At 39.6% G+C, this 12,047-nt stretch overlaps 1 pseudogene; it reads left to right on the top strand.

Moving 5' to 3' along the window:
* LOC127028692 (poly(A) RNA polymerase GLD2-like) overlaps positions 1-12,047 on the top strand; it is a 72,779-nt pseudogene that overhangs the window by 31,644 nt on the left and 29,088 nt on the right.

Here is a 12,047-nt window from a genome sequence, read left to right as displayed (position 1 = left end):
AATAATAACATAATAATTGTAATGAAAAGTAATATAACAAAAAAAAAAAAGAAATAACACCCAAGAAAAGACAAGTGATGCACAATGCAATTGCTTACCACCCGCTGACTGATGCCTGAGCAGCAATCTGCCCATCCCGGCCAACTCCCCCCAGTTTATATACTGGGCATGACGTTCCATGGTATGGAATACCCCTTTGGCTAGTTTGGGTCAGCTGTCCTGGCTATGCTCCCTCCCAGCTTCTTGTGCACCTGCTTGCTGGCAGAGCATGGGAAACTGAAAAGTCCTTAATTTAGGATAAGTGCTACTTAGCAACAACTAAAACATCAGCATGTTATCAACATTATTCTCACACTAAATCCAAAACAGCACTGTACCAGCTACTAAAAAGAAAATTAACTCTGTCCCAGCCAAAACCAGGACAGCCATGCAGTCCAGAAATGTTCTTGAGGAATAGATTGAAATGAGCTTATCCCCCTATTACTTTCTTTCTTTAAAAGAAATCCATGTTTGTGATTTTTGTAGTTTGCAATTCTTGCTTAAGACTTAAGGAATCATTTAAGAAATCATTTAGCTCAGTATGAGTATCTTGATTGTTTATTGGGAGATAAGTGGCTTCAGAAAGGAAGGCAAGGAACCCCTGAAGTGTACATCTTGTGGAGTAACATGCCTGTAGAAGTATTTTCTTAATTCCTGTCAGTTCATATATAGACTTGTGTATCTTGCTGCTTGTATTCATTCCACATCTTTGTTTTATTTTTTGTAATGTGCTGATTGTTCTTGTTCATGTTATTTTAATGACAACTGGTTCTTAACATTTTATGATTATATCTGTGGACAAATTGGGTATGCTTTCACTTTAGGCTTTTCCCTTTGTCAGTTTGTGTAGGTTTTAATTTTTTTAATCAGATAGAAAGATCAATGTTTAGTTCCTCTGACAGCTTGTTTGGCCTGGAATGTAGATACTTGCTGTAGAGTGGGTAGCCAACTATTAGTTTCAAGATCGCACTACACCCACTCTGTACTAGGGTGGAAAGCTTTTTATGATAGTTGACTCAGCTGAAAGCAAGCCACCAGCTTGAACAGTATCTGTAGTAGAGGACCTAGGAGGGTGTTTTGTCTGTTTGGGATCCAGTTGGCTGGGTTACTTCTGAATTCTTTGATGCTCATACTGTGTGCTTATTGTTAATGTACCAATCATGAGGATAGTAGGATATAAGCTGGTCTATCCAGCGACTGTGTTGTCTTCTCTACACCTACTATGGTGAAATTCCATAGATTCCTTTGGTTTCTGTGGAAAGTAAAGAAAATGTGGCCAAGTCTGTTGTCACAGCTCTGAAACCATACTGTAGGAGACTGAGTGCTTCAATATTGATCCTTAACAAAAAAAAAACCCAAACAAACAAAAATTGTTGATTTGGAGGAGATGAAATGAGAAGCAACTTAAAAATAAAAAGACCAAAGTGATTATTAGATACAAGATTGAAAATGTTGGGAGCAACTGGATGCTATGCAAAGGTGAAGTACAAGCAGGAGAGGAGAAAAAGTATCTTTACGTGGTCTAGCAATGAGTGACCATCTCAACAGTGACTTGATAAGCATTTGATAGTGTTACATTTTTAATGGAAAAGGGCCTTTTCACTTTGAAAATAGATTTGGAGAATAAATTTCCGTGTATCACAGTAACTCTAGAGACTTGGGTGCTGTGTGCAGTCATGAATAGCCAATTACTGAGCTGTGCATAAAAGTAATGCACAAAAGGGAAGAGAGTAGGAGTTACAAGTATAAATGTGTAGGCTTGCCACAATGTTAACAACCCTGCAAGCATGAGGACATTTGCTGTAGTCATCTGTGGCAGCTGCCTCATCTGTGGCAGCTGCCACAGCTGTCTGGGGAAGGAAAAAAAAGTTCAAATAATTCCTTTCATGCAAAACTGTGATTAGTCAGCTGCCTAGTCTGCAGGCCAAAGAGGAGCTATTACCAGTGCTTCATCAGCCTTTTCTGCTAAAAAAGGCTGAAGTGTGGCTCTGGACATGTATTTAGCACCAGCTATTTAGATTCTGATGTTTTATTCATGCAGATTTTAACTTTTTTTTCACTTCTGCTACCGAAAGCAGCTTGTGTCCTAGTCACAGCATTTTCTAATAGGGCTTTTGTTGATGTTACTGGGGGGGGGGAACTTTCTTTAGCAGTAAATAGTGTCCCTGTCTTCACTAGGCAAATTTCTTTCCTTTATTAATCCATTTCCATATTCTCATACTTGTGTGGAAGTCTTTGAATCTAAGGTTAGTGTGTTGAGTTTATTTTGTAGATACATCAATGTCTTGTGCATGAACTTTCCTCCAGGTAAAAGGTCCAACTATCTTGTACAGTAGGAAAAGGAAAACTCACGTGGCAAATGCTAGTGGTAAGGGGTAACTTTTCCCCTTAACTCCATCCTCCTAGTAATTATGCAGACCCAGATGAAATAACTTGATTGCTCAGATTTTGTTGCCTTTTCTTTCATTATGGCAGAGAATTGGAAAATATCCAAGATCTTGTAGAAATAAGATGCTCTTTCATATTTCTAAACACCCACAAACAAAATAAAATTATTATTAAAGCAGCTGCGATCATATTCTTAGCAGTCCTGCTAGTTAATATAGTATACTCTTTGAAGATATCCCAAGCATGTTCTGAGAATTCTGCTGTTCTGATTCTTAGTCCCTATGGAAAAAGGATTCTGTAACATCTCTTACCCTGTGAGACCTTGTCTGAAGGGTGAATTAAGTCCCAAGTCAAAGTCCTGTGTGCTGAACTTAATTATTGTTCTCCCTAGTGAATGATGTAGACCAATTGTTTAAAAAGACATGCTGAAGACATGATGTTGAAGCTTTAGTATGAGGAGTGCTCTAACAGTTCTGTAGGTGCTCTAAGGCTCAAGTAGGATGTGAATACTTTGGGATTTTTTTCTGTCTATCCATGGCACCATCTAACCTGGGAGAGAAGGGATTTTTTTCCCTGTTACTTGTATTGTGCAATATATGCTTTCCCCATCCATGACTTTCATAAGTTAGACGTTAATGATACTAACAAACACAAAATAAACTAAACAATTGTATGACCTTTATAACCTGTTTGCCAGCTAACAGCATTAGACTGTATTTATGTGTATTATGGGGATTTTGCTAGCAATTGCTGCTGAGTGTGTTGGGCATTACTTTTATCTTTAGGTTACTTTTGGAGACTTGGTATGTAATACTTTGCAGCTGAAGAATGTGTACTTATACAGTATCTGGAGACTTCCTGTGCTGTGATAGAATCATATTATATTAGATGTAGGGAAAAAAAATGAATGAAGCTCTGATTTTCCTTTAGGGAATCTAGATGAGTTTCTTATAGCCATGAATTAACATGAATTTTAAAAGTCAAGTCATACCCAGCTGCTGTAGAATTTTTCACATCTTCTACAAATAGCAGTAACTTAGTAACAGCTTCCCTTAGCTGAATTAACTCCTTATGCTGCTATATACAAGATATAGTAATAGAAAGATTTGTGGAATAACTTATTTTACAAAATGCATGAAAGTGAAGTTCTTAAATGTTTCTAAGATGGAATGTCAGTCCAACCCTTTGGTGTAGTTGATATGATATTGTTACCTGTGAATTACATGAATCACAGCAACTTTAAACTTTTTTTTATAGCCCTACCTGAACCCATCCTTCCATTCCTCCAAAAAAATTACCCAGTAAGTGTTTCTTATGAATTTACTACATCATATATGTGTATGAAGCTGCTTATCTAAAATATGTGAATTCTTAAATATCTAATGGGTTAAGTTAAACACAGTCTGTAAGCCTGGTCATTGATACACTAAACATAAGTGTGAAAAAGGTTATTTGCTGCTTTTGATCATTTCTTTAGTGAAAACAGTTTGTTATATATGAGATGATTTCACACACAGTTGGAAATGAGTGCTAATGAGAGCTGCTGACCTAATTCTTTCTATGCTGGACTGAAAATATCCCTGTCATCTGTAACTTTCTGATTTTTATTTCTTAATATGTTAAGTAGTGTTGTTTCCATCCAACTGTGGCATTTCAGAATTCCATACCTTCCCACAGCTGTTGAGTTGCTTGATATTTCTGGGTGCAGAGGGTGAAGGATATATGTTTTACTAAGGAGACTTTTGAGACCTCACAAAATTGGGCTTCAGTCCAACAAGAAAACACCTTTTGGGGACTTTGCTGTTATGTCCAGATCGTACTCTGAGTTCCAGAGAACTCTGTCAATTGGTATGCTTTGATCCTCTGCAGAATTAGGACTGTAATTCGTGAGCCTTAATCTAAGGAAGATTACCTAGAAATAACAGCTACCCTCTTAAATATTTGTCTGGGTGTTGTCCCAAAAATCAGGATTCTTTCACCCGGTGTGCAAAAAAGCCGATTAACACACAGAGTCGAGATATTTGTTTCATGTCTGCGCAGAGATGGGTGCTAGGTGGTAACTCCACAAAGCTAGCACACCCGGTTAACACACGGTAAAGCATTTTATACCTTTTGAGCAACAGTTATCAGTATTTTTACAGTTTCGCTTAGTTACCCTCGTTCCTATTGGTTCTCGGAAGTCTCATCTCCACTTAAAGTCGCAGCGTCCTCCTTTTTTACTGCGCATGTTCTGTGAGGAAGGAGCTTCTGTTGGTAGGGGGCTCTCCCTACCTAAGGGTGGGTTTTCTAGTATGTTAATTAGGATAGTTCACTCACAGTTCAAGTAGCTCTTTGGTTGCCCCTGTGCTTATCTTGGTATTTCTTTACCCACTGACTTATGGTGTCATCGTATTTCTCTTCTCAAGGTCACGCCTCGTTAACTAAGTAGCATCCTTTGTTTTTGTTTCTCGCATATCTCCAACAATTCCCCCCTTTGAGACTTAGATAAATAGTTCTTATTTAAAATAAGTCTCACTTAGATATTTTCATTCTAAAACTTCAGTCTCTGGGAGATTTCAAAATTTTCCAAAACTGCTCATAGGTTCCTTCCCATTGACATATGTCTCGCTGGAATTTTCCCCTGTCCTTTATAGGGAAGTTTTCAAGTTTGAGGGATTTATCTCCCTCTGTCATGAGCGTGCATACCCTGGGTGATTGCATTAGAGCAATTTGCTTCATCATGTACCAAACCTTAAAATACAGTATGATTATAAGCAGTAAACATGTTAGTGATAACAAGATCACAACAGGGTGTAGCATGAGATTAAGAATGCCTGTTGCCTTGGGTGACCATCCGAGGAAGGCTTCCCACCACCTATGTTCTCCATCTTTCTTCACCCGGTCCAAACCACGATGTATATCTCTTCTATGTCATGGTGAACGGTGATTAAAGTCCTTTGTCCATCTTCTCGGGCACGTTCCAGCAACTGGCGTAGATCATTATGTTGTAAAAATTTTTTCACCGGCGTGAAATTCATCCCAATGGAAGTAAGCAATAGATCTTTAACTAAAGTATAATTGGGTTGCAACAACTAATATGTTGTAACCGGAGCTGAATAGTTGAAATCACATCCTATAATGTTAGTAAAGTTACAAATGCAAGTATTTGAGTGATTATTTATCCCGACAGTAATATTATCTACAACTATAAATTACATAGAGTTCTTATACACACACATCCTTTCCCAATACATATATAAGCACGGTTCCAGGGATTTCTTTCGGATGTATCTCGAAGTGACAAACATTTTGCTCAGTGTCAAGACAAATGTCTCGAGCTTTGAGGGTATTACTTTCGCAAGTAAATCCCTGTTGTCCCCGTACCACACATGCATCAACTTCAACAGTCTGCCATCTGTTATTGTCTCGTTGGGCCCATACTCTATGCTCTAATGGATAGAGTACAGTCCCGTTGTGATTTAAGCCTAACGCGATGATAGGGTAGATGGTTTTTACTGATGCATTCCGTATGGTTACGACAAAGGCCGTGGCTTTGTTATGGATAGGATTGTGAGCGAAATTGCCCAGATACCACCATGACTGGAATTCTCTTTCAAATGCAGTTGCCTTTTCCCAGATTATTTCCTGAATTTCAGTAGGTAAGGTGCCATCTTCACCTTCTCTTACAATTGCTGCTATTGTATATTGCACCCACAGTTGAGCCTGGATACAACTAAGAGCTAGAGGAATATTATTTTGGGCTATACCAAGTGCATCTATGATTATTGGTGGTCCTTTTCATTAACCCTTTCCCGCTGAGGCAATATATCAGATAACAGCCATTGATGAGTTCCTAAGGGAGGATCGCAATGGATGTCCTAATTTTTTTAGATCATGTGTGGCTGTACTAAGTTTGTTTGCAAGTACTTCATATCTATGCTGTTTAAGACTCCCAATCCTGTCCCTAGGATACCAGTTACATTTCTTTTTACTCGATTTGGAAGGGTAAGAGACTGCCCATGTAACCATGCTAACCATCCTGTATAGGACGCACTTATGAATGGTGAACAGGCTGGTTTAACTGCAGAGATATTAATCTGCATTGATAGTTCTACCCGTTTGAGGGACCATGATGGATTAAACAAAAGTCATTGTTGTCCAACCCTTTTAACGACATATGGTCCAACTCTAGCTATCTGGGGGGTTATTTCCTTTAGTAATATCCTAATTGCTTCCCTAGCCCCATTGTTGCGACAAGGGAAAGCCTCAGGCCATCCGGAAAACGTATCCACTAGAACAAGTAGATACTTATGTTGTCCACATTTTGGTAATTCAGAGAAATCTATTTGCCAGTATTCCCTAGGGGTTATTCCTCTTTTTACGTCACCTGCTGGCGGCTTTCTTTGTGTTTTGGGATTATTTACACAAGTTTCATCTCTTTACTATTATATCTGCATTTGTCTGCATTTTTGGCCCTACAGCGTATCTCTTAACACCGCTTATCATAGCATCAGCTCCCATGTGAGTTTCTTCATGTAGTTTCTTGAGGAGAGCTTCCATCATTTTCTTTTAATTTCATCAAAACTACTCCGACACTCTGGAGTCCATTCTAACAACTTCCCACAAGGCCCTTTGTGGCTGCGTATAAGGGTTTGGTTGTAAGTCCGAAATTGGGGATCCATATCCAGCAGAATCTGGCCAGTCCCAGAAAGTTTAGCAGGCTTACTGTAGCTTCTGTACAAGTCTGTTCTGTATCTGCTCCAATTAAGATATCGTCCACATACTGTAAGAGAGTAACATTATCATTATTAGTTTGCCATTGTTCTAATTTTTTGGCCAATACTTCACCGAACAAAGTGGGACTATTTTTAAATCCCTGGGGAAGAACGGTCCAACACAGTTGTCCTTTCCTTCCAGTAGTCGGATTCTCCCATTCAAAAGCAAAGAGTGTTTGACTCTGTTCATTCACTGGAATGCAGAAGAAGGCGTCTTTTAGGTCCAACACTGTAAAATAGGCATTGTTTTCGGGTACAGACGCTAACAAAGTATAAGGGTTAGACACCGTAGGATGTATGTCTTTGGTTATCCGATTTATAGCCCTCAAGTCCTGCACTAATCGGTAATCCTGGGAGTGAGGCTTTCTCACCAATAAAATCGGTGTATTGTATTCAGATTGACATTCTCTGAGCAGTCCATATTGAATAAAGGTATTTATCAGGGCTTCGAGGCCCTTGCGAGCTTCCAGCCTAATAGGATATTGATGCACCCTTACTGGTTTTGTCCCCTCTTTTAGTTCTACTTTAATCGGACTCATGTTTTTTGCTTTACCTGGGTTTTTAGAAGCCGATACCAGGGGGATTACCACATTTAATACAGCATCTGGAATATTCTCTTCAATTTCTTCCGATGTTTCATCTGTCAGCAAGCAGATCTGAGCTCTCCAGGCGGTTTCAGGCAGGATATAGAGCTGTACAGCATTCTTAGAAAAGGTTACTTGTGCATTTAGTTTGCATAATAAATCTCGCCCTAATAAAGGTAGGGGGCATTCTGGCACGTATAGAAACTCATGAATTAATTTAGCTCCCCCAGTTGTGCATTCCATTGGTTGTAAAAATGGCCTTAATGTTCTTTTTCCCATTGCCCCAACAATAGGTATAGTTACTTTACTTAGAGGTCCTTTACAACTGGTGACTACTGAATGAGTAGACCCACTGTCAATTAAAAAAATCTATGGTCTCATTCCCCAGCTTAACTGGAACCAGGGGATCAGCTGGGGAGACTTTAATGTTCTCCCCCGGCCCCCTTCATTCATTGTCTGAATCTTCTAACATAATAAGATTAGCATTTTCTGCATGATCCCGTTCCTTTGGCCCCTTTCGTTTCAGGCATTCATTCTTCCAGTGTCCCTCCTGTTTACAGACCGCACACTGATTTAGCCCTAAAGGGGTTCAGTTTTGCGGACCTCTTCCCTGCATTATTCCACCGCATCCTCCTCTTCCTTTACTTTTTCCTCTACCCTTCCCTTCGACATCATTTCCATTTATTGCCGCTGCCAGCAAAGATGCGTGCAACTTCATTTTGTTCTGTTTTTCTTTTCTTTCCCTCTCATCTCGATTGTTATAAACCTTATACGCTATCTCTATCAATTGTGAGATCGACATTCCCCCAGCTCCATCAACTTTCTGCAACTTTCTCCTTATATCCTGAGTTGACTACCCAATAAACAACATATTGAACATCCTCTGATTTGCCTCATCATCCGGATTCAAGTCCGTCCATTTTCTAGCTGCCTCACGTAGCCTTTTGTAAAAGGCAGATGGATTTTCCTCTGGACCCTGCCTTACCTCATAAAGCTTAGACACATTCTTCGGTTTAGGCACTCCATGCTGAACCCCATATAGTATCAGCTGCTGATACTGCTTCAGTTGAGCCCTCGTTTCCCCCCCCATTAGGATCCCATTCTGGGTCCCTTTTAGTAGGTAGGAACTCCTCAGAATCTTCTTGCCTATTTCTCCTTCCCCCTTCTTCCCTGGCCCTTTCAATCACCATTCTCTTTTCCTCTGCCGCAAAGAATGTATTTAGCAGAGCCTGTATATCTTCCCAGTTAACATTGTGTTAACATTATAGCTTCTAATAATAGTTGATGTACTCCCTCAGGGTTTCCCTTATAGGATCCAACAGATTGTTTCCAATTTAACAGGTCAGAGGAAGTGAACGGAACATGTATAAAAACCAGCAGTCTTTCCGGTCCCGCTGCTTGTCTCAGGGGAGCCTGTACAACTGGTTGAGCGTGCCCTCTAGTCCGGCTGGAAATGGGGCTAAAATTCTCATTGCCCGATTGTAAATTAGGATCGATTGGCAATTGTCCAGCACTACTTTTGTATAGTGGTGGGGCTGTCGGGACTAACAGTTGCACATCTTTCTGCTCTTCTGCCCCTGCAATCTTTCTATCATCACAGCCTATGCAACAACCACTCTCCTTTTTCTCAGAAGCTGTATACATCACTAGGTCAGTCTTTAGCTTACATTTTTCCCGCATATCAGATTTTCTGTACAAAGTCATAAAGGCATCAACATAAGGTACTTCGTCCCATGTCCCCATGCAATGGCAAAACGACATCAATTGTCATATAGCATTATAGTTTACCGATCCATTTTCTGGCCAGACCTCATCGTCACCCAATTTTATAATTCAGCCACCATTGACTACAATATCTTTTCATTTTATCTTTAGTCATCGGATCTCCCCCAAACTTATTCCAATTTTTCAAAATACACCCCAAAGGGCTACAGGGAGGAATCGTGGATTGGCTTGATCCCATTTTAACCGAATTTACCTATTTGCCGGCTTTGACTCCCTTGGTCAGTAATTTCCACTCTGACCGCTTTGGTCAGTAATTTCCACTCTGACCCCCCTTGATCAGTACCGCTCTGACCCCCCTTGGTCAGTATGCGCACTCAGTTCTGCCCCCCCCGGTCAATTAAGGCAACCCTTGCCGAACATCTATGTGCGACTTTATGCGCCCCCCTGGCGACTTTATGCGCACTCGGCTCTGACCCCCCTGGTCAATTACGGCACCCCTTGCCGAGCGTCTATGTGCGACTTTACCCTTTAACCTTCCATGGGAGTCATTGAATTTGTAATTAAATTTTATACTCACCAATCCAAGGATTCATTCCCCTTTCACCCTGATATACAAATATCTCTGGTCGGCGTTGCACCTTTGAGTCGCTTGTCGCCCCGGCTTTGGAGGGAATCCGGAGGAGTCCCCGATCAATAGGTCGGTGCGCGCTGGAGCTCAGTCCGGTCCGCTGTCGGGGACGGCAAGATGATCCGGGCAAGGCCTTATGGCCGTCCCATCTGGGGTGCCAAAATGTTGTCCCAAAAATCAGGATTCTTTCACCCGGTGTGCAAAAAAGCTGATTAACACACAGAGTCGAGATATTTGTTTATTTCATGTCTGCGCAGAGATGGGTGCTAGGTGGTAACTCCACAAAGCTAGCACACCCGGTTAACACACGGTAAAGCATTTTATACCTTTCAAGCAACAGTTATCACTATTTTTACAGTTTCGCTTAGTTACCCTCGTTCCTATTGGTTCTCGGAAGTCTCATCTCCACTTAAAGTCGCAGCGTCCTCCTTTTTTATTGCGCATGTTCTGTGAGGAAGGGGCTTCTGTTGGTAGGGGGCTCTCCCTACCTAAGGGCAGGTTTTCTAGTATGTTAATTAGGATAGTTCACTCACAGTTCAAGTAGCTCTTTGGTTGCCCCTGTGCTTATCTTGGTATTTCTTTACCCACTGACTTATGGTGTCATCTTGTTTCTCTTCTCAAGGTCACGCCTCGTTAACTAAGTAGCATCCTTTGGTTTTGTTTCTCGCATATCTCCAACATGGGGACAAAAGAGCTATTGCTGAATAGTTCTATGCTATAACTAATTTAGATAAATACCTCATTCCTTGTTCCTTACCTTTCCTTTCATGTGTCACTTCTTAAATTTTTACTTTATTCATAGTTGCTATAGTTTGATGTCCCTGTCTATGGTTTTTTTTTACTGTTGCTGATAATTGTGCTGAGGTAGTAGTATCAGAAAGCCATTCTTTCTTTTGCATATACTTCCTATAATGCTGAAATTTGATGACACTACATCAGGGAGAAAATACTGTGGTGTCAGCCATCTTGGGTAATTAGAATAATCAAGATGCAGAAGAAAGCTTTGAGGTATAGTAAACTGTTTTATTTCTGTTTTGTAACCCTGCTTAGGTATACCTGTGCTAAACTTTTATGGTCTTCATTTTTTCTCTGATTTTTTTACTGTACTGTGTACCTTCTAATCTCTTCATTGTTAGTGCTTAAAAGCATTTGAAGCTGTTTTTCATTTCTTGTACACCTAGCTTTATCTGGTGGGGTTTTTTTAATTTCTAAATTTGCTAATTATATTTGCTTAAAGCTCATATGCTGTAGTATTTTAAGTTTTGTGTAGCATGTAATTTAAAGAAAACAACTGTAAGAATCAGTAATTTTGACTTCTTTGTAATAATAATTCAAACATTTATATTTGTAGTGTTTGAACTGTGTAAATGCCTTCAGAGTACTATACAAATATTAATGGTTTAAATTATTAAAGCAAAAGTGTACAATACCATAAGCTGAAAAATCTGATGAATTTGTACTAAATGCAAGGTTTCATCTTGTGTCCTGTGAAAGTGGTAAATCACTTGCAGGTTCCTGTGTTTCTAGAATACTACTGTAGGAATAGCATTTTTTTTTACCCTGTTTCAACATAGATTTCTTTGTTGGTTATCTTGCCTTTGGAGTATGGACAAATATTCTAGGGTTACTAATAAAATAAAAAGAATATTTTATACATGCTTACTATAAAACCAAAGTAAAACTATGGATCAGGATACTAAAAAAAAAATTATGCTAGAAATTTGCAAATATATTTTTAGTCTACTGTCTCCATTAGGAATATAATTATGTGTTTAAAATGTGCTGTGAAAGTTACAATTTCTGAATACTGATACTGCAAAGAAATTTAAAATGAAAATGAGAAATACACCAAAACGATTCTGGTCTTGTAGCGTGCAGTAATAACTACAAAGCATGGACAAATATCAGTATCCAAAGAAACCATATATT

The sequence above is a fragment of the Gymnogyps californianus genome, unplaced genomic scaffold (assembly GCF_018139145.2).
Source record: "Gymnogyps californianus isolate 813 unplaced genomic scaffold, ASM1813914v2 HiC_scaffold_39, whole genome shotgun sequence".
NCBI lineage: Eukaryota > Metazoa > Chordata > Aves > Accipitriformes > Cathartidae > Gymnogyps > Gymnogyps californianus.
Note: the sequence above shows the minus strand (reverse complement) of the source record. Positions and strands in the feature narration are given on the sequence as shown.